The 26,716-nt window shown below is 42.0% G+C and overlaps 1 long non-coding RNA gene across 1 annotated transcript; it reads left to right on the top strand.

Annotated features, from left to right (window-relative positions):
• The first annotated feature begins 6 nt into the window (after positions 1 to 6).
• On the top strand, positions 7 to 20,353 carry LOC121666738. The gene is made up of 2 exons (XR_006016763.1): positions 7 to 1,115; positions 20,287 to 20,353. It is a non-coding gene; the product is annotated as an uncharacterized LOC121666738 (long non-coding RNA).
• The last annotated feature ends 6,363 nt before the right edge of the window (positions 20,354 to 26,716 follow it).

Raw genomic sequence — 26,716 nt, 5'->3', positions numbered from 1 at the left:
CCCCCCCCTCCCCACCCCCGCCTGCCCGCGGATCCCGCTGCGAGCCAGGCACACAGACTGTCGGGTTTCCCCGCTCCCTCCTCCCTCCGTGAAGGACTTTGCTGGATCCTCCTCCCCGGATCCCCTCCCCGCGCTCGCTCCTTCCTGCGGGAGCGGCTGCAGGATCCTCCTCCCGCCCCGGATCGCCCGCGGGGTCCCTGCGGAGCCGCGGACCCTCCTCCCCTCGCAGAGACACCGCTGGATCCTCCGCCCCCCCCGGACCTCCCGGCGGGATCCTCCTCCTGCCCGCAGCCCCATGTGAGACTCCGCATCCCCCCCGTGCCTCCGAGGTGGTGTTTTATTTTTTTTTTTTCCCCTCCTCCTTTTATTTTGAAGGGGGGATCCATCTTAAAACTCTTTTCTGGATCCCAGTTTCTCTTTTTGATTTGCACTTTTTGAAAAGCCCTCAGATGCTCCTCCATGTGGACTGAGAACCCATCAAGACACACACACGAGAACTCATCCCGATCAACTCCAAATCCTGGCTTTTCGTGGGTTTTGCTGCAACACATAAAAGCAAACTTGTATTTAAGACACACTCGTGCAAAAATTTAGCTGGGGACTTGAACGTGTATTTTGTCTTGGTTTCTTGGTCTTGGTTATTTTTTTGTTGTCTTTTTTTTCTTTTTCTTTTTTTTTTCTTTTTTTTTTTTTTGCTTCACTGGAAATCGAAAGCTTGTTTTGGAATTGGACCTGCTTTTGCTGCACTTCTCTTCTGGGCTGGATAACACTGAAGCTCTTTGCTTTTCTACTTGGATAGTGTTTTCCTGTTGATCTGTTGGGTTTTTTTTCATCTCCTGTGTGGCAGACTTTTTTTTTCCCTGAGGGGGGTAAACAAACGACGACGACAACAACAAAAAACTTAATTTTTTTGGCCGTGTGAGATTTTTTTTCGTATTCATATTCGTGAAATTACGGGTACACTTACAAAAAAATTAAAAAAAAAAAAAGCGTTAAAAATAAGAAAGGAACACGTCAGAAAGACCCCTACACGGTAGACAAAATACTCACTTGTTTCCTTACAGCAAGACTGAATCGAAAGCTGCCAAAGAGCCCCATAAAGAAAAGACTAAAAGGTAAGAAGGGGTAAGAGCCTCTCTTAATCCGGGCACGGTGGAAGTTAGCAGGGGAAGAGACCTGCAAAGCCGGTGCATTCCTCCTTTTTCACAAGTCTAAACTAGATTATTATTATTTTTAGACTGCTTATTAGTCAGCGAAGCAAGAACTACCCCCAAAACATTTCAAAATCCATTTTATTTTTATACAATTCTTTAAAATGTGATCAACCTCCGGATTTTTTTTTTTTTTTTTTTTTTTTTTATTGCTAGAATTAATTCCGTAATTTTTCTCTGTCCGGAATCGCTGTTTCTCCCTGAACAGCGAGCAGAAAGTGCCATTTGTGAACATGTTGTGCTACTCAGACACGACATGAAGGCAGCTTCTGCTGCAAGGCATGAGCGTGTGCTCTTGCTTTAGAACTTAGACGTGTGAAAATTATCGCAGAGCGGGTTGGAGATGATCCCAGGGCTGGAAAATTGGCATGGCCAGCGGTGCTGTCCTGTGGGCGAGCACATGAGCTCCAGCTTTGTCCTTCATGGCTGCTTTCTCTTAAAAGTTAAATATCTAGATTTGGGTTATTTTTCCTCTTTCCCGCCATGTAATGAGGTTGTGGGGATCTGCAGTAATTTTCTCCTGAGTATTCACAGAGAGATCTTCGTCTAAACCTGGAATGTCCGGGGGGAGAAAGAATATTAAACAGAGTTTATCCTTTTAACTGCGACACAGAAGGGGAGGAAAATGGGGAGGGCTCAGTTGTTAACCTGAGAAATCTTGAAACACTGGAAGTTTATTAATTGTTCTAGGCTTCTTTGTTTGTATCACAAGTTTGTGTCAAAGGTTAATCTTCTTAATATGTAATTAGTTGGAGGTTCAATTATGGGATTTATTGAACTCAATTGGGTTTTCCTCCCTGTTTTCCCATTAAAAATAATACTGCAGGTCTTTGTGGCTAGTTTATTTTCTGCTACAACTCGAGTGTATCTGCGAGAAGAGATTTATTCAATTATTCTAACAGCCAGTTTAAATTTAGAAATAATCTTTGGGACGTCATACCCGTGTCTGTTGCATATTTTTCCCTCTCGTTTGCATATGTATGTATCTGGTGAATTATGCTAATTTATATACAGAAATTTGCTGTGGACATTAGGCCGGTTAAGGTAATTAAAATTCCAATAAATCCCGCTGTTAGTGGGCTGGTCGGTGGTGCAGAGCTTTAAATCAGGTGGGTGTCGGTGGTGATGTGGACCTGAGGACAATGCCAGAGCGGAGGAGCAGGAGAACATCTGCACTGCTGCTGGATGCACTGGGAGAGCGAGGCATGGCTTCCAAATCCTGCCCTCATTCCGTGCGGTGGGTGGGTTTTTTTGGATTCCCCGACGACTGAGAATTTAAATGCAGTTTCCTCTCGGATGTTACATTTTTTAAAATAATAATTTAGAGAAAGTAGTGGGAAGGTACACACAGATTCTCACTGCTTCCCCTGGTGTTTTCCAAGGAAATAGGAGGTGACTTGGCAGTGGGTGCAACCTGTGCTTAGCACATCACAGAGTTTTCCACAACCGCGGTTCCTCGGGTTCAGGAATCCCTGGGATGTCTGGCTGGCTGCTCCTGTGTGTTATTTGTGAGCTCAAAATGGTGTGCTGAGGAACAGCCCCCGGATGCGCTGGCGTCCCTGCTCTGGCTTCTGGAATTCTTTCCAGAACGTGAAAGCATCAGTGTTAACCGTGGATACCCCAGTGAGGAAACTGCTGCAGCCTGTGGAGGCTCGGTCTGCCCTGGGTAGCCCTGGTGGTGCTTTTTGGGTGAGATTGCAGAATGCCGGCTGGTGGGTAACCTAACCTGGCTGCTTCCGAGCCCGGGACTCAGCCTGTGAAAAAGGCTGTAGTAAATCAGATTAATTTGAACTTTTTTTTTTAGGGAAAATGAGTGCTTAAGGGCACCAGCAGTAGAGCAATAAAGCCTTGTGTGGCTTTGTCCTTATCTTCAAAGGGGAACGGATCATTTCTGACTGGAAGTGATCTGCCTGGCTTCCTGAGATGAGGAAGGTTCATTTCAGTCCAGCCCCCGGAGAACAGGTGCTGCCATAGGGGAAGCTGCTGGAGCCAGGACTCGCTCCAGGGCAAGAGGGATGGGTATTAGTAGGGGCTGTATTTTAGGCAATATTTTATACTTTCGTTTAAAGGTTTTGTTTGTAGCAATGAAAGAAACAGGGCAGACAAACCTTTTTATTGGGAGCTCCTCTGGATTGCAGCAGGATAGATTTAGGGTGTATTCATGTTCCTGTTCTATGTGTGGATTCCCATGTTGGTAGATTTAAGTCTGGGTATCCATCAGACTAAGAGCTGTTGTGTTACACACGGGTGGTTTGTGTGTGCTGTACATCAGCTTTACAGCACATGGATTATTTTGGTGCAGGGTGTCAGTCCCAGTGCCTGGGAATGTCCTTGTGAGCAGCCTTGGGCTGTGCCATTTCCCCGCTGGCCACTGCAGAGTGGAGTTTGCTCTGGGACACTGCCCTTGGGCTAAAAACCATTTTGGGGACTTGGAGGTTCACCCTCAGCCCTGGCATCTTGGCTTCTTCCAAAATCTGTCTCTGATCACCTGTGAGTGGATGGGTTTGCCCACTGCAAAGCCTGCTGGACCTGGCTGGGATCAATGAAAACCCCACCTCTCCGGCCTAATTTCTGGTTTCTTTTCCAGGATTTGTCTTTTCTAATAAGATAACACACTGTGCTTTTGATTAGTTGAGACCTTTCACTGATGTTTGAGGGAAGTAAGGTAATTCTATATTCTTTTTGCTTGAAAGAGGTTTTTAAGACTTTGAAAATAATGGGATGAAAGTTCCTTAAAATGAGAAAAACATAATTGGGCATAAGACTACTTTTAATCTAAAGATTCTATGTTGAAGTTCTCAAAGCTCCCATGTTCCATACCTTGCCAAGTATGGACTAACAATAAAACAAGATAAAGTTTAAGGTTTTGTCAGGCAGGGGCTTATAATCTCCTTGTGTATTGGAGCCAACTGTTGCTGAGTGGCAGCCTTGTAGAAAGCATAGCTTTAAATCAGTCTAGAAATAAAACCACTTGTTTTTCCGTTTTTCATTCACTTCATTCAGAAAGGCAGAGAATTTTATTGACAGAGTTACTGCCTGCTGTTCACTCAAATTGACCTGCACTTCTCCAGACAGTTCAGATGCTCCATGCGATGGAGACTCCTTTTCTCTTTCGTGTTACATTTATTAAAAGCCCAATGGCAGCGTTTACTTTCAGTTTTAGCTGTGAAGACTTAACCAAGAGCGGGGGATGTGGGAACGGGTAATATGTTAACTTAGCAGCTGGCCTCGCCGAGATAAACATGCGCTTTTCCAAATGCTGTCATCTGGCCCCTTTCCAAAACAAGCTGAAGGAGGAGGTCAGGGGTGGAGCCATCCCCTGCTTCAGTAAAAAGAGGCTTTCATTTGGAAAGAATTGCCAGATCTTATTGACTACAAGAACTGCAGATTTAAAATAAAATGACCAAACCTTTCCTGAGTAAACCAAATGGTCTCTCTTGATTACTTAAATTTAAGTGTCTTGTTACAGTGATGCTTCTCTTTGAAGGTTCAGCTGCTTCAATGCAGATTGCATATTGCTGCTTTTTAAAAAAATCAGTGCTTTATGTAAGACTTTGAACACGAGAACTGATGAAAAATGTATCATCTTTGGTTGCAGTAGAGACCTGCAACACAGAAGTGCTATTGTTTTAATTGTTTAAAATTCAGATTACAAGATAATGGTAATACCATTAGAAGGTTTCCCCTTGGCCTAGGAGCTGCAGGTAGGAGTGTGTCGATCCCTGAGTATTAAAGATGAATGATAAGGAAACCTCTTAAATGCCTGTGACGCTGCAGTCTAGCCAATTTAGGATCAGCTGATGCCTTCTAGTGATAATGGCTTGAGGTTTTCAGCTGTATTATGAAGATATCAGCCAGGGCAAATAGTGTTTAGAAGAGAAGTATACTTTATTGAATGGAGAGATGATCTAGAAGTGACATTAAATTGCATTACTAAATGATCTATGTGCTCTGCACCATCTCTTCACTGGCAAATGCTATTGGTAAAATGAAAGATGGTTATTCTTAATGTATGAAAGCAGAGGAATCAAAGTATTATTTGATCTCCCTTTAGGAATCTGTGCTATTTAGGAAAATTGTCAACTGAAAGCATGGCTAAGTTGTACATCTTAAGTGTCAGAAGGAGATGTACTTATGCTTATTTTATCATTACTTAGTCATGGTTAACTTCACTGTGGATTCCCAAACACAGTTACAACTGTGTTTTCTGAAACTTCATTTGTGCACCTTCCTACCTTGTAGGAATACCTCACGAATATGTTTTAAAATCTCCCACCCAAGATAAAAAATTCTGGATTTCATCCTAAACAAACTGCCTGTTCCTGCACAAATAGTCACCGTGCTCTTTGAGGTCATGTCAAAGATGGTGGAAAATGCAGCACTACCTTAAAATATGCATCTGATTCTTTTGTCTTTTTTTTGAAGTGTGGCATGTCTCTCTCTTCCTCCCAATAAAAAGGCTTCTGTCGCTGGAGGCAGCTGTAAAATGACTGGCTGTTCGTGCATCTCAAGGTTCAGGGTACCAGGCAAATCTGAGTGAGTTTTGGTCTCAACCCTGGGTGTGAATCAGCACTGTAATTTTTCAGCACTGAGGTCTTGAACGTAGTTGTAATTCAAGTTCATAAAATATTAGGAGCCCTGACAGTCCTGAGGTCTGGTTTCTGGAGCTCTTCCCCGTGGGTTTGCAGCCAAGGATGGCTGAGAGCGAGAACAGTTATCTGTGCTGCAGCAGTGATGCTTTATGGCTGGGTGCCCAGATTGTCTGGCTTTGCACACAGCTTTATAGTTTGCCTTTGAGGGCTGTGGAGGAGGTGGAAGTCATTTGTAATAAACAGCTATCTGCAGCCTGCTTTTTCTGGGGTTTGAAATGTACAGCCATTTAAAAAATTGTAAGCTAGATGTACATTCACTTAGATTTCAGTCCAGAACTTCTATGTTTTAGGAGCTCGATTAGGAGAAATGGTAACAATTGCTTATTGCTTTGTATTGAAAATACCTAATATTTATCCCTTGGATGTTTGGGCTGCTTTTTAAGCTCTGCATTGCTAGACAATGAGGTTTTTCAGGTTGGTTTGTTTTTTTGGTTGTTTTTTTTTTTTTGGTTGTTTTTTTTTTTTTATTTGAGAGAAAAATTGACTTGTCAAATCGGTCGGCATCCTTTGTGGTAATTAAGCCCCAGGGAAAAATATGTTTATATATCTCAAAATAGTTTTCATGCAGCTACCAGCTATAGGCTCATTTAGGAAAAGATAACACCCATCTCCCTTCCACCTCAAGGAAAACAACCACCCTGGGCTATGTTTAGTGGCTGCCCATGGGTGTTTTCTGGAGGCAGATCTGTTCTTCCCTCCAATTCTCTCCCCCCAGCTTCTTTTTTGTGGGGTCTGTGCATGTTTTCCCATGCTGACTTTCTGAAGGGTTGGTGGTGCTCCCTTTGTTATGGTCTTGCCCAAGAGGAGTCTCTTAGAATGGCATTACCTGATTTTTCTGAGATGTGCTGCTTTCCTTCCTGTCCCTTTCCTCCCTTCCTGTGTTCTGTATGCTCAAAGTTTACAGTTTTCTCTCTCATCCTGCATTTCCAAAGCTTCCTGATGGGAAGTGGGAGAGCTTTTTGTTTTGATGGAGGGATAGGGAGCACTTGCCGTGGCTTGGATACGTTCTGGGTGGTCAGTACATCCACAGATCGATTATTAGTCCAGGCTGACTTCTGCCAAGTCTATTTTAAGCTCAGCCAGATATCTGTGTTGTGTCAGTCTGATTTCAGTCCTGCTCTAGCCTCCGACTCTCAGGTCTTTTAGTTCTTCAGAATTCCAAAGTGTTTTCATGGCTGATGCTCCCGTCATTCATTGGTGCTGACAATGGAGATCCTTGTTTTTAAACAGTAGCTGGTTACTGGTAAACAAAAGAGCATCAGCCCAGTGCTTTAACACAAACCATTCTAGAAAAAAGGAGCAGTTCAGGGAGAATGCCAAGGGAAAAAAAAAAATCAGCTGTACAGATGCATAATGTGCCGACTGCCATTTTCCTGTGTTCCTACAAGGTCATTAATGGGCCATAGAAGGTGGTCTTGGGTGGTGTTTGTAATGTTTTTGCTTGAACTCAGTGTATGTTCACAGTAGCCTTGAGGATGATACTGCACATGAAATATGAAGTTAAAAACTTCAATAGCACTGCAGGCATAACCTAATGGGGGGGGGATGTGTGTAAATCAAGTAAGTCTCTTTACACAAGTGTTTTACCAAAGGCAGTCTGGAGCAGGATTCCTCATTATCCCTCTGCTAACATCATTCTGTCGATCTGCAGGTCTCAACTTTCCTCTTCTCTCAGTGTTTTTACTTGCACTTACCAAGTGCACAAGCTTACTTAACAGAGGAGAGAGAATTGCTTCCAGTGTTTGTGTTGTCTGAATTTTTACCACAGTGTCAGCTTTGAAATGGGTGCTGCACTTGAAATTTTTTCTTTTACAAAAGATGCCCCATCTCTGCAAATCTAATCATCCTTATCTCCTTATGTTGTCGTGGCTGGAATGCTGGAAGTGCCCAGTACTATACCTCATTCCTGTTTCATGATGCAGGAAAAATTGCTTTTAGTTAAAAATAACCTGTTGGCATACGTGTGCTGTTCACATCTTTCTGCCTGTTGGTTTCTCTTTGCTGATGTAAACTATAATGAAGTATATGTTTACCTTAAGTCTTTCAAAAATAAATTAATATGGAAGATGTAGCATCCTCTGATAGGGAAGGAGGAGAGCCTCATGGTAGCAAACTAAATGCTATTTAATGTTTTCGAGTATGATCATAATAAAATACATCTGTCTGACCCAGGTGTGGAGCTAAATTTGGTCTCTCACAGTAATAGAACTGCTGCTGTTAAGGAGCAGAGTCTCTGTATAAATAGCACTGTTTTGGGTGAAAGATTTATTATCTGGGACTTGGTGGAGCTTGGTGAATGTGTAATTTTTACTATTTCTATTTTTCTAATCAGTGTCATAGAACTCAACTCCTTCACTCTGGAAAAGAATGGTCCGAGTAAGTCTCACTACACCGACAGTACATTAGAGATGTCAGTCTTTATACTCTGCTACCGCATTTACATGTAATAATTGAATAAAGCAATGGTTGGCTTAGTGGATGGATGTTTACATAATGATTTGCTTAAAAAAAGACCCTCAACGTTAATTTTTTCTTACATTTGTGAGAATGAAACTTGCTTCATAAATTTTTAGGTGAAATACTGCAGTGATGACAAAACTCATTGCTTTCAAAGCCAACAACCCAGACTGATAGATGTAATCTGTTTCATCGGGGTGATACTGCAACACTGATAGTCCAACTGCTCTGAAATTGTGCTTCCATCCTCCCCCATCCCAATCCCTCAGTCAGCATCCAGACAAGCAAGAGCTGCTCTTTCTAGAATTCTGTCTGCATCTACTGGTCAGATAACGTACTTGGAGACATATTGGATATACTTCTGAGAATATTTGCTCCCCTGGGTGTTCCATGCAGTAAATGAAGGCATGAAATAGTTGTTACTAAGATCATAATTGACCATAAATTGATTTCCAAAGTGGTATTTACTGCAACTAGTTTTCCTGTCCTGGAAGATCATTTATGGCTATTTCCTTTCCCGATCTCTCTCCCGCCCTGTCTCTCCTCCCCCACGGAGATGCTATTCATTTGCTAAGTTGAAAAGTGGATGATGGCCCATTCTGATGCTGGGTCTGATACTCTAATTTATGCTTTTACTATGGAAAGTGAAGTAGAGGAACAGAGAAGTTTATTTCCATTAAGTTCATCAAGTTTTAAGGATTACCCTTTCAGCACTGCAGAGCTGATCTTTTAAACTCTGGTAGGTTTGTGGAAGGAAAGGTGCTAGCGTGGATTATGCTGTTTCCTTAATTTTGGATGATAGGATAAATCTTTTACTGAATCCAGTTTCCAGCCTAAAGATAGGTACAGAGTAACTGTTTCTTATCTTATTCAAATTATGTTACTGTCTTAATTTTCAAATTTAAAACAGCATTGCAGCTGAAGATACAGTGGAACAAAAACTTACTAGCTTCAAAATGTATTAAAATCTTCAAAAAGTGTTGTCTTTAAGTTAAATGACATGATCATGGTGAACAACATGTTTTGATTTTTGTAGTTAAATACTAGGAGTGTATAAAGTGCACAAACCAAGTAGATTTTCTTCATTTGCGTTTAAATTTTCATGTATTTGCAGTGCACAACTTTTAGTACAGTTCTATTAGTCTATAGTATGTTTTGTCTTCCTTGACTTGGATCAAATTTGGTGTTAACCTCCTGCCGAGAATTCCAGGACCCCTGACATTTTATTGTGACTCTTGATTAGCTCACCAGGGTTCCTGCTAAGAATTCTTCTTTCACTCATTTGATAATTGAATTCCCTATTCACAGTGCCTTTAAATAGAATGGTATTTGGAAAACTTGAAGACAACAGCTTGAATGTTCAATGAGCTCACTCAGCAAATTTAAAAATGCAGAAGAAGGAAATTATGGGTTTGTGTATTCTGAAATCTTCTAAAAGAATAAACATTTTACAAAAACTTAAATCTCCATCATCGTATTTGCTTTAAGTGTATTTCCCTTTTGGTTTCGGAGACAAGGAGTTCTTTTGACATCTCTTTTCCCTTTTGCATCTTGTTTTGCCTTGTTGTGTCAGGAGCTGTGCGTTCACCTCACCTGTCCATGTGGGACAGCTGTGGTGAGGTGACACAGTACAGAGGGACTTCAGCTTCCCAAGGCAGTGTGTGTGTTGTGGTGTGGAGAGAGAGCACCTCGTCCTTCCCATGCTGGGCTCTACAGCATGAGGAACAGTGTCCGTACTGCTTTCTGATCGTAGATCTTGAGACACCCCTTCCCTGTGAGGCCGCTGTCCTTTGACTCCCCCATCCAGGTCTCCCCATGAGCTTCCTGGAGTCAGGGCTGCAGCAGTGTCCTGTATCTCCCACCATTTGTGCCTTCTGAGGTGACACCTGGAGATCTCAGTGGTGTGGTAGCAGAGGCTCAGCCCCTGGCTTCCTGGAGATTGGCTTCTACAGCTTCTGCCACACATTTGGGGTATGATTTTAATATCACAGGAAATCCTGGCCTGGAGGGGACCGTAGGTCATCTCAGATGGGCAGATGAGTGTTTAGGTTGAGTGACACGTGTGTGTCTGGTCACTGCTGCTCCTCACTGTCTTGCTGGTGTGTGGTGTTCTTCTTAGACGTGCCTGGTACAGTTTCCCTGCCTCTGGGTAGGAATGAAGGAAGTGTGTGTGCATTTTTCCACTGTGCCTGTGGCCGGAAGTCTGCCTAAGGGTAGGTATTGCTCACCTTCCTGGGCCTGTTTTAATTGCACTGGAACCACTCATGAACATGGACACCCAGTGGTGGACCTGTGTGCCTCTGCCTGCTCTAAGCTGGGTGTTTTTTGCTGAAGATGTCAGCATCACCTTCTTCCCAGAGTAAGCACAAGAGCAGCACCATAAACACATCTGTCTTCAGGGTAAATTCTGTTTCCTACTTTTTGATGCTGTAGGTTGTGTTGTCCAGCTCCACCTATGTGAGAGCACCAATCTGATCTTCAGCTCTGGCAATAAATAAGTTCAGTGTGCTTTCACCTGCTGCTGACAAAGTGATTTGGCTCAGAAATAATTGAGTACTGGCACCTAACTGTGATGGAACGGGGAAAGGAGGATTAGGTGTGCTGGAAATCCCTACAGGCAAAACGGTGCATCATTATAGTTACGCAAACTTGCTTTTCAGTCTTTTCAACAGAGGAGCATAAAGGCTTAGCTGTGCTTGCTGGAGGGCTCTGAAGGTTTGCTGTACAGTGCTCCCAGCTGTGGCCTGTCCCTCCTGACCCTGGTACTGCCGGACAGGTGACTGACTGACTGACTGACTCCATCAGGCTCCATCCCTGGGAGTGGTCAGCTCTGAGCCTGCGTGGCAAAACATCCCGTGGAGCTGCTGCTTCTCTTCCAGTTTCCTGGCCGCCTACATTGCAGTATCCCTGTGCAGCTGCCCCAGGAAGCAGTGCTCCTCTAAAGAGTTCTTGGAGTTCAGCTAAACAGAGCCAGCAGCTTGTCCGTGGATTGCTTCTGCTCCTGGGTCAGCTAAAGAGTGACACTTGGTCAGTGAGGGGGGCTTCTCCTCTGCTGGCACAGAGCTCTCATCTTCTGAAGTATTTGCAGAAACCAAAATAGCCAACAGTATCTGGAGAGACAAACATGCTGTGCCCTTGCTGAGCTGCTGGATTCCAAAGCTGTTTTCCTTTGTGCATTATGTCCCAGGAAGACTGGGGACGAGCTGTGGAGCAGATGCCAGATCAACTGCTGGTAGCTATCATCAGGCCTGGGAGGGAGGCAGTGCTGGGAGAGTAAATCTGGTTATTTGCACTCTTCACAGTGTGTAGCTTAATTTTTCCATCAGTCCGTGTTTGCTGGGGGAGGAGGGTTGTTTTTCGTAGCATGTTTCTTGCTGTTTGTAGCCTGCTTTGAGTGGTGAATTTAATGCAAGCTTTTTTTTGGGGATGTTGGGGCTTTTTTTCTCTTGGTCTTTGCACAGCCTGAGTGGTGCCCATGATGGGGTACTTAAGGTCTGCTGGGGTGTTGTCAGCAGACTGAGGGAGCAAATTCTGGTATGGTTCGTGCCTGAAATGCATAAATGGGTGAAGTTTGGTGTACAGTATTCTAGCCCATGCCCAGATTTACCCACTGACTCCTTAAGCATGTTGGAGCTTGTGTGTACACTAATAGCCCTGCACTGTGGAGAGCAACACCTCCACAGGAGAGGGGATGTGCCTGTGTGGTGGCATCCCTATGGGATTATCTACATGAATCTCTTCATTTGAATTGGAACTTCCATGACTGATCAAGTGATTGTCCTCACTTGCTGTGCTTTGATTGGCGTCATGTGTCTTGGAGTGCAGTTATCAGATTCCTTTTAAATAAAACCTCGCTGGATGATGAGTTCCAAGGGTGCAGTTAATGCTTTCTGCATGGGAGCAGGCTGGAGCCAGGCTCCACCTGAAACAGGGATGGTGTGAGTAGGAAATCCTCTGCAGCGACAGTTTTGCTCTGCAGATGCACTCTGGTGTGCACTACCTAGTAATGAAGGGGTAACAAACATCTGAAACATTCCCATTTGTACTCCAGTACTCTAATCAGTACCCATCCCTCTCAGCTAAACACACCAGGAGAAACTGGAGTGTAAACAAACCCAAAAGGAAATCTCTAGATGAAACACAAAAACTCCCAAGTCCTGCAAACATTCTCTGCGACTTGGCAGTGCTCAAATACGGGCTCTTCAAAGTTCTGGCTTACCAGTCATAGTTCATCTGCATCCTTAGTTTGTAAAACATTTTCTTCTCTGGAATTTCCCCCCTCTTCTAGTCATTGGTAATAACCAGTAGAAGCTGAAACAAGGCCAGGTCGGTGCGCTTTTGAAAAATACCTTGAATTGAATGGTAGTAACTACCTATTCTGCTATATTTTTCTTCTAATCTAATCTGCTTGAGTGGTTGTTTACCTTACGTGTACATAAAGGAGGGTCACAATAAGTTAACACTGGGTGAACTGGAAACTTCCAGTGGGAGTCCAGGTCCTGCAGCACACACCAGCTGGCATTCTCCTTTTCTTGCCTTGGGGTCCTGCCAGGATTTTATTGCTCTTCAACCAATAGTCCAAAATGGCCTTTTGGAAACACTGTGTGCTACTGCTGGAAATGCAGCCTTGAGACAGAGTATGGAACACAGAAGCTCTTTCTGATCCCGGAATTTCTGTTTTACAGGTTGTAGGAACAGGATTATTAATTTAGTCTTTTGGACAACCTAAAACCTGCCTCTGGTTTCACCAATTTTAATTGAATGTGTTGCTTTTCACACCATATTCTCAACTAATGCTGTGATGTTCTTGGGTGAATTGAATGGCAGCTACACTGTGGTCCTGCAGAGACTTCAAATTTGGTGGAATTTCTAAGTGAGTGCAGGAATCAGGCTGCTGTCCCTGTTCAGGAGATAAGTTTTCTGTTATGCACTTCAAGATAAGTTCACGAGAAACTGGAGGTATCAAAGTCCCAGCCCACATCTGTTAGCAGTGGATGATAGCTTGATGTTTCAGAGGCAGGAATCCCCTGTCAAGGCAAATAATCTGTTAAGGAGGGTTAAGTCCAGGACAGGGACATAACTGGACAGCGAGAAACCTGAAAACATGGGATTAAGAAATCATAAATTGAGATCAAACAAAAACTCTCATTGAAATTCCTTTATGACAGGAACAAATGTTGCACCCAGACTTTCAAGTTGCAGGGTGTCGTTTCAAGCTGTGTGATCACACCTGTGCACGGAACTCCTCCATAGACTTATCTTGTCCACAGTGGTGTGACTGAGCGCTTTTCCCCCACTAATTCCCTGGAAAGGAGATTGTAGGATTTCACTTTGTGGATGGGTAGAGGCCTCCAGTTCTCTGTCTAATTGTTTTTTGTGTCTAGGAGTCAGTGTGGTCTTGTATCAGTGTTGCCTCATAAAAAAAAAAATCTTATTTTCTTTTCGTGTTTTTCTTCTTCTTCAAATGTATATTTATAAAGACTTGGTATACATTTTAATGTTGGGGTTTTAAAAATACTTCAGTGTGGAGGATTTTTCTTTATGCCTAATCCAAATCTTCTTTGTTGCAATTTAAATTCAGTGCTACTTACCGCAGCTAAAGGAGAAAGATTTTACTCCATGCTTCTCTACCTCTGTCTTTAACACCTTTTTGAATAATGGGGTTTCCATCTCTTTAGATTAAGTGAATCCAAGTCTGAAGTTTTTTCCAAGGGCCTGTGCTTTTTTGATTTACGTGGTGCTGTTTTCTGGGCTCTCTCCAGCTGACCTGTGTCTCTGTTGCTGTAGATAGTCCCAAACTGGACACAGCGCAGCAGCTGATGAATTTCTGACCGTCTGTGACATTGTTGCTTTGCCTTTGGAGTGAAATCCGCTGTAGCCACCTGCTTTTTCTCCTCCCCAAAGCTGGTGTTCGGCCACTTGTTCCCTATGCTATATTTATATAGGATTTTTCCTGCCAAACATGGTACCCTGCACTTTTTATCACTGAATAACGCTCTCCCTTTTTTCTGCATTTTGAGTTCATCAGGGTGTTCTGAATATTGTCCCTCCTTAATTGTTTTGCAGCCCCATGACGTGACATATTCTGGAAACTAAATAAGTGTACCCATTTTTCCAGCAGCAAAGTGGTTAATAAAAATTTTGCTGCTGGACAGGTGGCATACTGCAACAAAAATTCATCAGGTCTCTGCCTTGTGGGAGGGGTTTTGTGGGTTTTTATTGTAATTTTGTTATGTACCTTAAAACTATTAAATAATAAAGCAATCATATTCTTACTAATCCACGTGGATTGAAAAGTCAGTTATGTAGTTTGGTTTGCTCTCTTTCGTCCTTTTCTAAAAATGCCTGGTACTATGCTGTAGGAAAAAAAATCAGGCTTTTTTTCAGCTCCACAAATCCTTGTTAGGTCTTGCTGATGTTTTTCTCTCTTCCCTTGTAAGTTTTATGCACAGTCTTTGCCATCTGCTGCTCTTCCAGAGTGCCATCCATCCACCTGCTCATGCTTTAAGGTTACCTGCAATGACTTAGATGCAGTTGTTCCTGTGGTAAATGACAGCAGGCCCAGCCAGTGGAGAAACATCCCATTACTCTTGGGAATTTTAAAGTTGTTCTTGCCTTTGTTGGCCTGATTTCCTCTTTGGAGTAGTAGTAAAATGTTTAGCTCCATCTCGTTTTCTTCCCTGCCAGGTCATGTGAGTTTTTCTGAGAAGCCAGATCATTCCTTTCTTCCCAAATTTTGGGAAAAGGGACTTTAAAACACATCTTGAGCTTCTTGCTTGGAGCTGTATTCAGCAGCCCTTTTGGGAAGGAAGCCAGAATGGACCATTGCAGTGGTGGAGGTGGAGATCCTGGGGCAGGAGCAGCCTGGCTGTCGGTGCTTTGCTGCCCTTGGCACCAGCTTGGACAGAGCCCCACAAAATCCCTGGGAGAAATCCCTGGGAGAAGTGTCGTCATCTGCGGGCTCCGCACCAGCGCAGGCGGTTGTTGGCCATCTGTTCCCCGCTGACCTCTTTAGGGAGGGCTCAAGCAGAAAGAAAAGTACTGTCACTTTAGGCCTCACAGGGTCATCTGTCACTGCTCCCCCTTTCCCACCGAGAATCAAAACTAGTATTTCCTCTTGCATATTAATGAAGCACTTAAAGGTTGATTTGTTGTTGCTTTTTACATGCACAGTGCTCATATTTTTTCTGGCCTTTCTCAATTTGTCCCTGTGTGTTTGTGCTGGTTTTTTAATATTTCCTTCTTATTTATTTGACCTAGTTTTGCGTGCTGCTTTCTTTTTTGAGGTGATTGGAGAGCTTGTAATTAGGGACCAGCTTGACTCTTCTTGATTAATGACTGAGCCTGGATATCAAGGGAACAAAGCTGGCACTTTAACAGTCACACCAGCTCCTTCCCTTCACCCATATTTACTCTGGAAAGGTCACAGAGCTGGGCTGTGCAGAGATGAAGCAGGAAACAAAATTAGACAAATACAGAATTTTAGTTTATCTGTTCCAGCACTTGTGAAAACAAGGATTGCTGATGCTCTGGTGACCTCTTGCTTTATGTAGGATTTGTCCCATGCGTGTGGATATCTGCATTGTTATTTAGATTCCTGGTGATTTCTAAGAAACAACACCTGCTGCTTCCTGTGGGACAGTATTTTAGTTGTCCTGAAGGAATCAAAGCCTGCCTTTCTGGAGTTAGATGTTCTTCTTTTAATGTTAATATTTCATCCCGTTTCCTGGCTACCCTTCAAGCTGTTTTCTGCCTTCATGATTTCAGTCACTTTTTTCATACAGTCAGATCTTGAAGAACTTCCTAAGTAGTAATTTTCTTCCTTTCTGTTTGAAACTCTATGATACCAGATTCGGAGAACTTGTCTGTGAGAGCTTGTCTCTGTGCTGTCCAGACCCTCTGTTATCTGTTATCACCTATAACAATGCATGGATCTATTAATTCCTTCCACAAAGCCTCCCCAGCCTGCATTTGGATGATTGTTTGCCTGTTCCTTACAATTCTAGTTTAAAGATTTTCTTTTTTTCCAGTTTTTTCCCCTCCCATCATCACTGTTAGGAAAAATGCCTGTGCAGGAATGCACAATGGCCTCTTGTACGGTGAGGGAAGTCAAAACCAGAGCAGTACGTGAGCAGTTGCGTGCAAGTTGTGTAGGATTTCTGTCAATAAGAGCAACTTCCACAACTGTCACGGGAGGTTTTTCCAGCATAAAGCAGGATTTAAAGTACAAGAGGTGTCCTGGAATTAAATTATGGTCACTAAACCAGACAAAGGCATTTGTAGACAAAGGTTAGGAATGCTATGCTGAAAAGGCAGTTTTCTTATGTTACTAAATAAACCTTCAGCATCTTGCATGTACAACAAAATTAATGAGGTTGTTGAGGTTTGGAGCAGTGCGACATAGAATGACAAGAGAGACAGGTCTCTGTTTAGCCCTCAGTTACTGCAGGAACTTCTGAACTCTAAAACACTGGGCAATAATACAAATAGACTCTGCCTGAAGGTTGTTGAAGAACACAAATTTTCCTTTCCCAAAAGGAAAATTGCAGAGTGCTGTCAGAATGTCCCAGCAGTGCTGATCCACAACACCAGCTGTGCCTTCAGCTGTGGAAGCAATCCAATGCCTGATACCAACTAGAAAACTCAAGTCCTTACTTAGTGTAAAAAAATAAATCAGCCTAAATTTGTTAATTTTTTAAAGGGATTAATAAAAATTTCTGCAACAGGCACTGACAGGCCAGAGCCACAGTGCTCCAGTTGTTCTGGCCATGACCTGCAGCTCCTCTTGCTTTCCTGTTCCGAGAGCTTTCAAGCACATGCACTTTAAAGATAACCTTGGGTTAGGCAATCTGTAAAAACACTACTTCATTCTGTAGTAAAACTCCTTGCTCATAAAAATCCTTCACAATTCAGATCCATATGTAAGAACAAGGCAAACTCCTACAGGGATATTCTGAGACACTCCTGCTTTAGAACATGAGCTTTGTATTCATAAATGTTTTAGCGTGTTTCCTGCAATAAAGATTAAATTGTCGCTCAGGAAGTAAAGCTACAACACATGCCTTTGACAATGTAATCAAACTTTATATAGCCATGTTTTTATTGTTTTCCTTTTGTTTTGCTCTTCGATGACTCATTTCTGCCTAAAAGTGACAGCAAGAGTTGCCATCTAAGAGGCCGCTTGGAGCTTAATTTCTATTTTAAGCATATTTAAAGCACATGTATTCAGAAGTGTCATTATGTAAATCAGTTTTGAAAATTGAACTCCATTAAAAATTACAGTATCATTTTCTGAGCTAATCTGAGGCTATTTTAATCTCAGAAATGAAAAAATAACCCCACAACCAAACTCCAGGTTTTTGTGAGGAGTGGTACTTCTACCTCTGATGTTGTAATTGCTGTGATAATACTGTAATAAAATATGTTGTATTCTTAGTGGAGCAAAATGTTTGCTCTTCTTTGATTTGGAAAATCTACTGAGAGGGTGCATTGCCTGGAAACAAAAGTTCATGGTGAAGTCCAGTGTGAGGAATGATTTTTGGCAGTGGTGAAAGTTGATCCCCAGGGCTGGACACTTCTAAGGCTTGGCTGGACCAAGAAAGGTTGGACCAGATGATCCTTAAGATCCCTTTCAATCTGGTATTTTAGGGAAAGATGTTAAAAAAAAAGAGGCCTAACAAGAAACTTGGATAATATGTATTTTCATAGCGTAAAGAAAACTCTGCATGTTAAGGAAAGTGGTGGTGGTGGTGGTTTGTTGTTTTTTTGTGTGTGGTTTTTTGTTTTTGTTTTTAAATACTGCTCTGAGTATTGAAGGGGATTTAAATGTAACTGTGGTGTTTGGAATTGCTGTAATGTCGTGGGGTTTCTTAAGTACTAGCAAGAGGAAACCAACAAGTTTCTCATTTTACATGGGCTTGTTTCATTCACCTGCTTTCAAAAACCGAAAAGGCTGAACTTCCTCTGGCAATAGTCTGACAGCTTGGGAGAGTTCACTGGAACAGGGCCTTTGTAGAGTCTGCTGTGACTTGGGTAGGGAGCACTGAAAATGAAGGGACTGGATGTTGTTTCTTTGTAGTTACTGAGATCCTGGGGACTTCAGTTCTCCTCCGAGCTAACAGGAATAAAGGCAAATCTGTGACTGAGTTTCAACTCAGTTTCTTTTGGCAACCTAAGTCATTGCTTTTTTTGCAAAGTCCTAGAAGAAGCCATTTAAAAGTACAGTTTCAAGTACCTTTGTCTTAAGTGCAATTTAACTCCTAATGCAAATACTCACCTGCATTTCCTAAGGGTGGGTGTTTCCCGAACCTCAATTTACAGTACAGTGTTTAAAAGGTGGCCCTTTGGAACTGGCATAAACTGAGCAGTCGTGCAGGTGGTGGATTTTTGGTCATGACAGAAGGTTCAGTATCTAAAATACAGACACCTAATGCCTTTTCAGCTGTCTGGACCTCCAGTGGTGCACCAGGAGCTTCCAGATGTGCCCAACCTCTGGCTGCTATTCCAGACCCTGGCTCTTGCCATATCTCTCACTTCTGTAAATAGTCTGAGTGCTGTAAAGTGTCTTTAAAAGGCACTAACACCTAAGTTTAGACCTGTAAATTGCTTGCTGCAGTGTTTATAGTTTGGGGTGACACAAGGAAAGGGAATCTGCTTTTAATTTGGTCTGGAGCTCCATACAGGATCTGTGTAAGCGTTAAAGCATCTGCAGTGGCCAGGATCAGTATTTTCAGGCAAGTGAAAAAGCCAAATCTGGGAACATCCGTCAGCAATCAAAATATCAAAAGGCTACAATGTTCCTTTTTTATAACAAAGGGAAACTATGTAGGAAAATGCAAACTTGCTAAGAGGCAAAATGTTTCATGGGGAACGTGTAAGACGCAACGTGCAAAATCTGAAGAGTGGTTGTTTTCTCTTAGGTAAAAAGCAGTCTCACACCTTGTGACCAAATAAAGAGTTTTGTAACTAAAAAACTCTTTTTAAACAACAGCAAAAATCCAAACGAAGAAAAGAGAGGGAGGGCTGCAGGCTTTGGCAAGTTAAATGTAAAGCAAAAGTAAATTAGGCTAAAAGTGGTCTTGAGGAGTAATTGGAAGACATTGAATCTCATAATAGTGATAGTAAATGGCTTCAGCCCATCAGAAACAGCCTTCTCAGAAGATCTGTAAGGTTGATAAATGATCAGGACCTGAAGAGCTGTCGAGGAAGATAAAGGAGTTATAGAGAAGTAAATGAATTATTTGCATTGGTATTTATTGAAAAGGATGTTGGGGAGGGTCGTTGCTATAACCATTTATTACAGTGATGGACATAGAAAGCAGAGATCGGAAGGTTTCAAATAGATTTTCTTCTTGATTTGGAACAATTCAGGTTAATTTTTAATCAAGATGGTACCAGAACAGTCTTGTTTTGCATTAATGCAAATTCTTCAGCTAGAATTTATAGGAGGAACACAAAATATGATTATTGGAATTCATCTGGGCCTTGGTTTACAACTCTTGAGAACAAAATTGATGCGTATGGAAAATTAATGCAGCATGTGTTTGATCAAAAAGAGAAAAATAGCTGCAAAATAATGTACTTGCTCATGATCTTCAAGGTATATTGTGAATCACAGCTGCTGAAAGCCAGCAGAACTTGAATTAATTACTTGGGTTTGTTCCTTTTTTTCCCAGTTTTAAACTTCCTTTCCCTAGAATATGCTAATATTAAGTAGTACTTATGAGTGATTGTGGAAAGAGGTTCGAAATAAAATTTACCCTTTCTTAATTCTCACTGCCTGCTATTTTATTTGTTGTGAGTTTCAGTTTTGGAACAGCTTTTTTTTAGTGCTTTCATTGCAGCATTAGAAGCAGCCTTTTTTAGACATGAGATGTAGAAAGTTAGCAATGCAAATATGGATTATTCACCTTCCTAGAGAAACTTCATCTTATTGAAAAGCTCTTCCTAACCTTTGTTTTTATCAGGGAGAAAGAACAAGAAACACAAGAAGAGGAACATTTGATGGAAGAAAAGAAAAAGAAAAAGCAGGAAGAAAAGAAAAAGAAGGAAGGTGCTCAGAAAAAGGTTTGTTCGTTGTAAATGATCCCTTCACTTTTAAATGGGAGTGTGGGTACTGATGCTGCAGCTTCACTTCTGGGAGTGAGCCTGGCACAAGTGATCGTTGCCACTGGCTTGTGGAAAGGCTGTGGTCACAGAATCCCTGCCCAAGCAGTTGTGCCAGGGCTCCCTGTGCCCTGGTGGGAAGGGGCTGCTCGCACTCCTGGCTCCCGTGGCCATTCCTCAGCCAGAGGTACCTGGGTCAGTCCCAGCAGTGCCGAAGGGACTCTGGGATCCCAGGCTCATTTTAACTGCTGTGCATTCTCCTCCCTCGTTTTCTGGATTGCACAGTTAGTTTTAATTTTAAATAAGAATTGATCACCATCTTTTCTGGTATAAAAATCAGGCATCATTAAAAAAAATGGGTAGATTCCAAACAGATTAAAAAATAAACAGGTCTTCTGTGTAAGCTGGTAGTGTGGGTGGATTCAAAGGGATGCTGGACAAAACCACAGAAGTAAGTTCTGCTGAGTGCTAAAGGGTTCACAGATATAGTGTGGGTCCAGAAAGCCTCCAACCCTCAGGAGAGGGAAGGCGGCGTGGGTAGATGGGGCTGCTGTCATCTCTTGTTGTGCGTTACACTGCCTCTTGGGCATTTGCTTTTGGCTTCAGTCAGACAGAGGTTGCCATTCTCACATTCCTAGCACATGGAGTTAAACTAACATTCTCTAGTCCTTAAATGAAATGAATGCTTGATTTATGTGTACAATTTCTGCAAAAAAGTTAGGCCTGCAGCCCTATAATTATTAGGTATAATTTGCAGTATTGACAAGTAGTTGATTTGTTTTGTTCTTCTCTTCTTTCAGGCTGCTGAACAAAAAACCAAAGGTAAGTTCATGTTTATTCTTTGTGAAATGTTTGATATTTTTATAAGCTTGTTTTAGAAGTGTGCTTGTACTTTTTATTCTTTGTATCTGTTTAATGAGGGGAGTGTATCTTACTAGGATTGTTATGTTCCTGAAGTTTGTTGGGATTCTCAGCATAAGCTTTGGCTTATCTTGCTGGGTATTCTACACCAGCCTCTTGACAAGAATATATGGATTAATTTTCTGTGAACCATAACACAGCATATGTCATCTCTTTTGTCAAGACAGATGTAGTTTCCCATTTAGTTGTTAGTAGTTATTTATCTGTTTCAAAGACAAGTAATTGCCCCTCTCCCCTTGCACAATTCAACTCAATTTAATGTGTAAACTCAGTTCATGGAGCTTAGGAGAAACTACTTCCCCTGCTGCCATCACTGCCTGTTTTTCTTTCTGTGTGGGTTTTCTGCTTGGGAAGTGAGTGGAGCTGGTTTGCAGCATGGTCAGGAAGCAGCAGAGGTAAGGAATGCCTTCCCTTCGGGGGCAGTGGACTGCCAGGTTCCCTAGGAGAAAAGTTAATGAAGCTGTGGCTTTCAGAAAGGCGAGGAAAAAAGGCAATGTAATGTCTCTCTTCTGCAGCTGATGGCTTACAGATCTTTTTGTGTTGTCTGTCCTTTGATTTGAACAGTTCTGAACCAGTTCAAATGCGTTGTAATTTATTGGTGGGTAATTAGGTGACAGGCAAGTGGATCTTCCCAGATTCCCAAAGGCTGAGAATTAGAGAGGAGCCAAGCCTAACGTAAGGGGTGGACAAAACAACGTAGGTTTCAAACACTTCTTATGATTCATACAGCAGAAATTAAGTATTACTTCAATAATATGAATTCAGAAAAATGAAGTGATAACTGCATGATGAAGACACTGTAACAGGAATTTATTGAAACTCTGTCCTTTTCTTTCCAAGTTTTTCCTATGTAGAAAGTGAGAGGTCAGAAAGTTTTAGTTTGAATTCGGTTGCATCTGCCCTGTGAGATCTCATGTAGTTCATAACAGTGGATTTTACTTTCAGGAGAAGGGAGCAGAAGTATATGAGTCCCATCAAATCTTAGTTACATAAAAAAACTTTGGAATTAAGATACATGAGAGAAATTTCTATCTAAATGGAATATTTCTGTTTTCACAGCATTGCCTGTTTTGTTCTCTGTATCAGCTCGTTTCTGTGTGAAAAGGCTTCATTGTTCTGTAATGGATTATAATGACTTTTTAATATCACAATTCAGCAGCAGATGTTTTTGCTGTCAGAGTAACTAAATTCATTTTCACGTGTTAATGCAGTGGCTCTTCATTTCTGTTACTAGTGAGACACAGAGCCTTCTGCTTTCCCTCTGTGGGATGTTACTATTTCTGTCTTTGTTGTGACAGCTTTGCTTTTAATTGCTTGAAACTGCCACATTTAAGTTTCTAGTTAATAACGTCAGTTTTTCAGGTATGCTTGTGAGTTTGTTTCTTTCAAATTTAGCGACTGTGTTTCTCCATCTGTTGGATTTTTTTGGCTCACCATCCATGTATTTCAGCAACTTCTATTGCTAGAAAATAAGAATCAGGAAGAAGACAGCAGTGAATAAGCATAGTTATGTTAGAAATGAAGCAGCTTTGGCATTTATTGTTTCACCTGTTAGAAGCAGTGATGCATCTTTTTGTAGTTCAGCATTGTTAGAAGGGGGGGACCTGTCCTACAGAGAACCCAAACCTCCTGGTCATGCTCAGGGCAAGGGCCAGGGGTTATTTACAATCCTGTAAGTGACCCTTCTTTGAATTTCCTTTGTCTGGCAACTACTCGTTGCTTTTCAGGTTGCTCTGCGGAAATGCTTGATTTCCACTTTATAGTCCAGTTCCTTATCTTTAAGGAGTGATGTGTATGAGCTTATGAGAGGTAGCAGGAATTTCTTAAAATATAGAAAATATGAATACAAAATTAAGTAAGAGGAAAAATTTGACTGAACTTTTTTCTTAGAATATTCAGAGTTGACTGTAAACTTTATTGCAGTGCTGCACCAAGTGCTTTATTTGGATACATTTTCAAAAGGTTGAGTGACAAATGCTACTAGAACTAAAAGGCAGCACAGGGATTATCATTGTCTTCAGTTAATTTATTTCCTATGTGGGACACAGCAATTAAATTAGTTGTGAAGACAGGATGGCACAGTAAAACTGAGTGAATGGACTGCTGCAGGTAATGCATGCCAATGGCAGGATGTATTAAATCAGAGATTAAAACTGGACTGGAACTGGGTGTTTTGCAAAATGTAGGTTTTGGTAGGTGAGATCTTTATAAATATGATTTAACGGAGCTGTTTGTGGTAGCTTAAAAAAAATTGCTTCATTTTATGTGTGTGTGAGTTCTGCAACTGGGTTGCCATGGCAGTGCGAGGTGCTTGCACCAGTTGGGCCCTAGTGGAGAAAAAGAAATCATACAAGTGCAGATGGGATCTGGAAGGGTTTTTCAGTTTGTTTTTCAGCTGTCTGGGGCAGGGTGTTTGTGCAGTCCTTGTTTGCTCTCAGCAGTGTTTGTGCAGGAGAAGGCACTTTGCTGAAGTGGGTGGGCAGGGCCAGGTGGTGGGGCTTGAGAGGGAGGGAGGGTTTGCCCTTTGGGTTGGCTTCTTCTGTGCTAGAAGCCTGTGATCAAGGTCTAATTCTTTTTAATTAATAGTAACTTTTGATTTGTCTGTCACAGAGGTGTGAAGTTGCTGTCCTGGCCAATAATGAACTTATGTGTTTCGTACGTGTAGCTCTGAGCTGATCTGGGCTGCTGCAGGTTCAGTCACTGGTGAGGCCTCAGGAAAGAGAAACGAAGTAAGAGGAAGGAGGTTTCCTGTGGGGGTGTGTTTGTGGTGTGTTGTCAGTTCAGTCTTGCTCTGAGGCCTCAGCCCCAGCTGAATGTTTCCATTTGTGATGTGGAGCACAAACCCCTTCCAAAATAAACACGCATTTCCACCCTTAGGGGAAAGGTATGTGGCTGCTGCTGGAGTGCAGCCCTAGGAAGTGCTCCCTCACACAGCTCTTCTGTCCACTGAAACAAATTATTTTTTCTGTTCAAATAGTGATCCAACCCTTTAAGTCTTCCCTACATAACGGCTCCTTCAGTTTCTGGTTTTTTTTCCTGCAACATTGTTTGCCTGAGTATTTTTGTGAGGCTGGATCTTTTATAAATACGCTGTTGGCAACAATTCTAGGGAATGTGTGAAAGGAAGAAAGATTGGAGAGCTGATAAAGACCTGAAATGTTTCTCAATTACTTGAAAACAAATGAAAGTAGTCTTCCTGTTCAGCTGGAGAGAAGCACTTCAGAATTAGATGAGGTGGGAAATGAGCAGGTTTTTATTGCACATTCAAGTTGCTGTTCTTTTATGGTAATTTTTTTGAGAGCAGGACTATTGAGCACAGGCTATTAGTGTTTATTTTACATGTGTAAACTCTTGCCACTTTATATGCACTTGATCAAGAAACTTTGTGTATAAAGGCTTTTCTAATGAAAACATCCAGCTGTAACTACAAGTTCTGTTCTGTATGGTAAAGGGTCACTAGTATGGGAATAGCTGTTATTTAATAACTACAGGGACTTTAAGGGAGCTCTGCTTGTCATAAATACTATCTCAGGGTGTGTTTTGCTGCCTGCTTCTCTTCTAGCCATCCTCCCGCAGGTTTAGTCGGCACAGGTGATCAGTGTCTTGCCTGTTTCACTCCCACTTCAGCTGAATGCGTTTGCCTAAAGCTGATATAAAATAGCTTAAGTGTTTCATTACTTAAACATCCACCCTGGTAATTGAAGGGCAAAGTATGCATCCAACCCTCCAGCATTATTTGCAATAAAGGTAAGTGTTAAATCTGCAAACAGAGAAGTAATTGTCTATACCACAAATAGTCCAGCGTAGAAAGTATTTTGTTAAATATTTTGATTAGAAATGTTAGCTGGAAAATATTTTTATTCCTCTACTGTAAAGCAGAGATGGTGACTCTCCGCCTCTTGGACCTCCATGATCCTTGTAGGTCTGTCTGGCATGTTCATGGCGTGGGACCAGGAAGGGAGAGGTGGGCTTTCCAAAGGGAAAGTGGGACCTTGAGCTCACTGCTGGGGAATGATGAAGCAGGATTGCAGAAGCCAGAGTGGCTGCAGCGATCCTGGGATTCAGCAGCCTGTCCAGCACTGCCCATCCTCTGTTCCAGTGGTGCAGTGGATGCTGAGCTGAGCATCATTCCCTTCCATCTGTGGTCTGTTGCGGAGCTGTCCCCTCCCCCAGGCTGTCTGGGCTGTGTGCCTTGGGACTCCTCGGTGTGTGATGATTTTAATATGCAACTTGCAGAGTCAGGGAGGTTGTCTGCAGACTGGGAGATTATTCTGCCAAGGTTTACACTTTGATACATTTTATTTTGGGGGACTGAACAGAAAACATTTAGCAGCGTGTGGTTGCTCGGTAAACCGTTGTGGTGTCACAAATGTTGGCATACTTCCTTCAGGTTATCTGTTATCCCACAAGCAGTGCTGTGTATTTTACCTGGAGGAACATGGTGCACTGTATTAGAAAGGGGAGTTAAAAGGAAAAAAAGAATGGATGAAAATATCTGAGATCCCATCCTCTGCTCTGGCATTTCTTTTGGGATGACTGAAGTAGCAGCATACCTGTTTTCAAAGCCAGGTTATTTTCATTTCCAAGTCAGCCATGTAGATTGTTACGTATTTTTAAATTGATTTTTTTACTTACTCTGCCCAAAATGGGCTGTTAGAATGTTCTCTGCTTGTGCTTGTGTGTGTGAATCACCTTCCTGTAACCTCCATTCTGCTCATACAGGAATGCAGTTTATGTATATTGATAATGTGCTCCTTTTGGCTGTGGTAGATGTTACTGGTGTTTAGTGGTGGTTCCATAGGAAATAAGGGAAAATGAAACTTTTTAGAGAATCCCGTCAATATTTTAAGTAGAATTACAACAGCGTGTAACACAATCAGTCTTTTTCAAAAAGCAAAGCCTTGAGTTTTTATGGTTCGTGTCATATTATTGTAGGAACCAGCAGAGCCTTTTTCCATAAGATTAGAAAATGTGTTCCAGCCTACAAATCAGGTATGATTTACAACAGATTTACAGCCTCTGACTCATTTGAGTATTTATAGCTTATGCTTGAGTATCTGCCTCTGTCATCTTGTTAGTTAAGTGCTGTGTTTGTACTGAACTGCTGCACATTGTAGTGACAAAATGTGCCATAAATCATCATTGCAGAAGGAGGGGGAGCACTGCAATAAGTTCTTCAATTAGATCTTAATATGCAGTCACTTGATAACTTAATGATAACCTGTGGCCATACGTTAAGGCTTTGTAACACAAAAATGTTTTCTTTTTGATAAACGTTATCATGGGGGTGTTTTGCTATTATAAGTATCTTTAAACAAACATGAATTTGTTCATAAAACCCACTGAGATATCACTTCTCTGATAGAGGAG

Source organism: Corvus kubaryi, unplaced genomic scaffold (genome assembly GCF_017639235.1).
Source record: "Corvus kubaryi isolate FWS band 111438036 unplaced genomic scaffold, C.kubaryi_AGA036_p1.0 37353, whole genome shotgun sequence".
NCBI lineage: Eukaryota > Metazoa > Chordata > Aves > Passeriformes > Corvidae > Corvus > Corvus kubaryi.
This window is presented reverse-complemented; position numbering and strand designations above follow the sequence as displayed.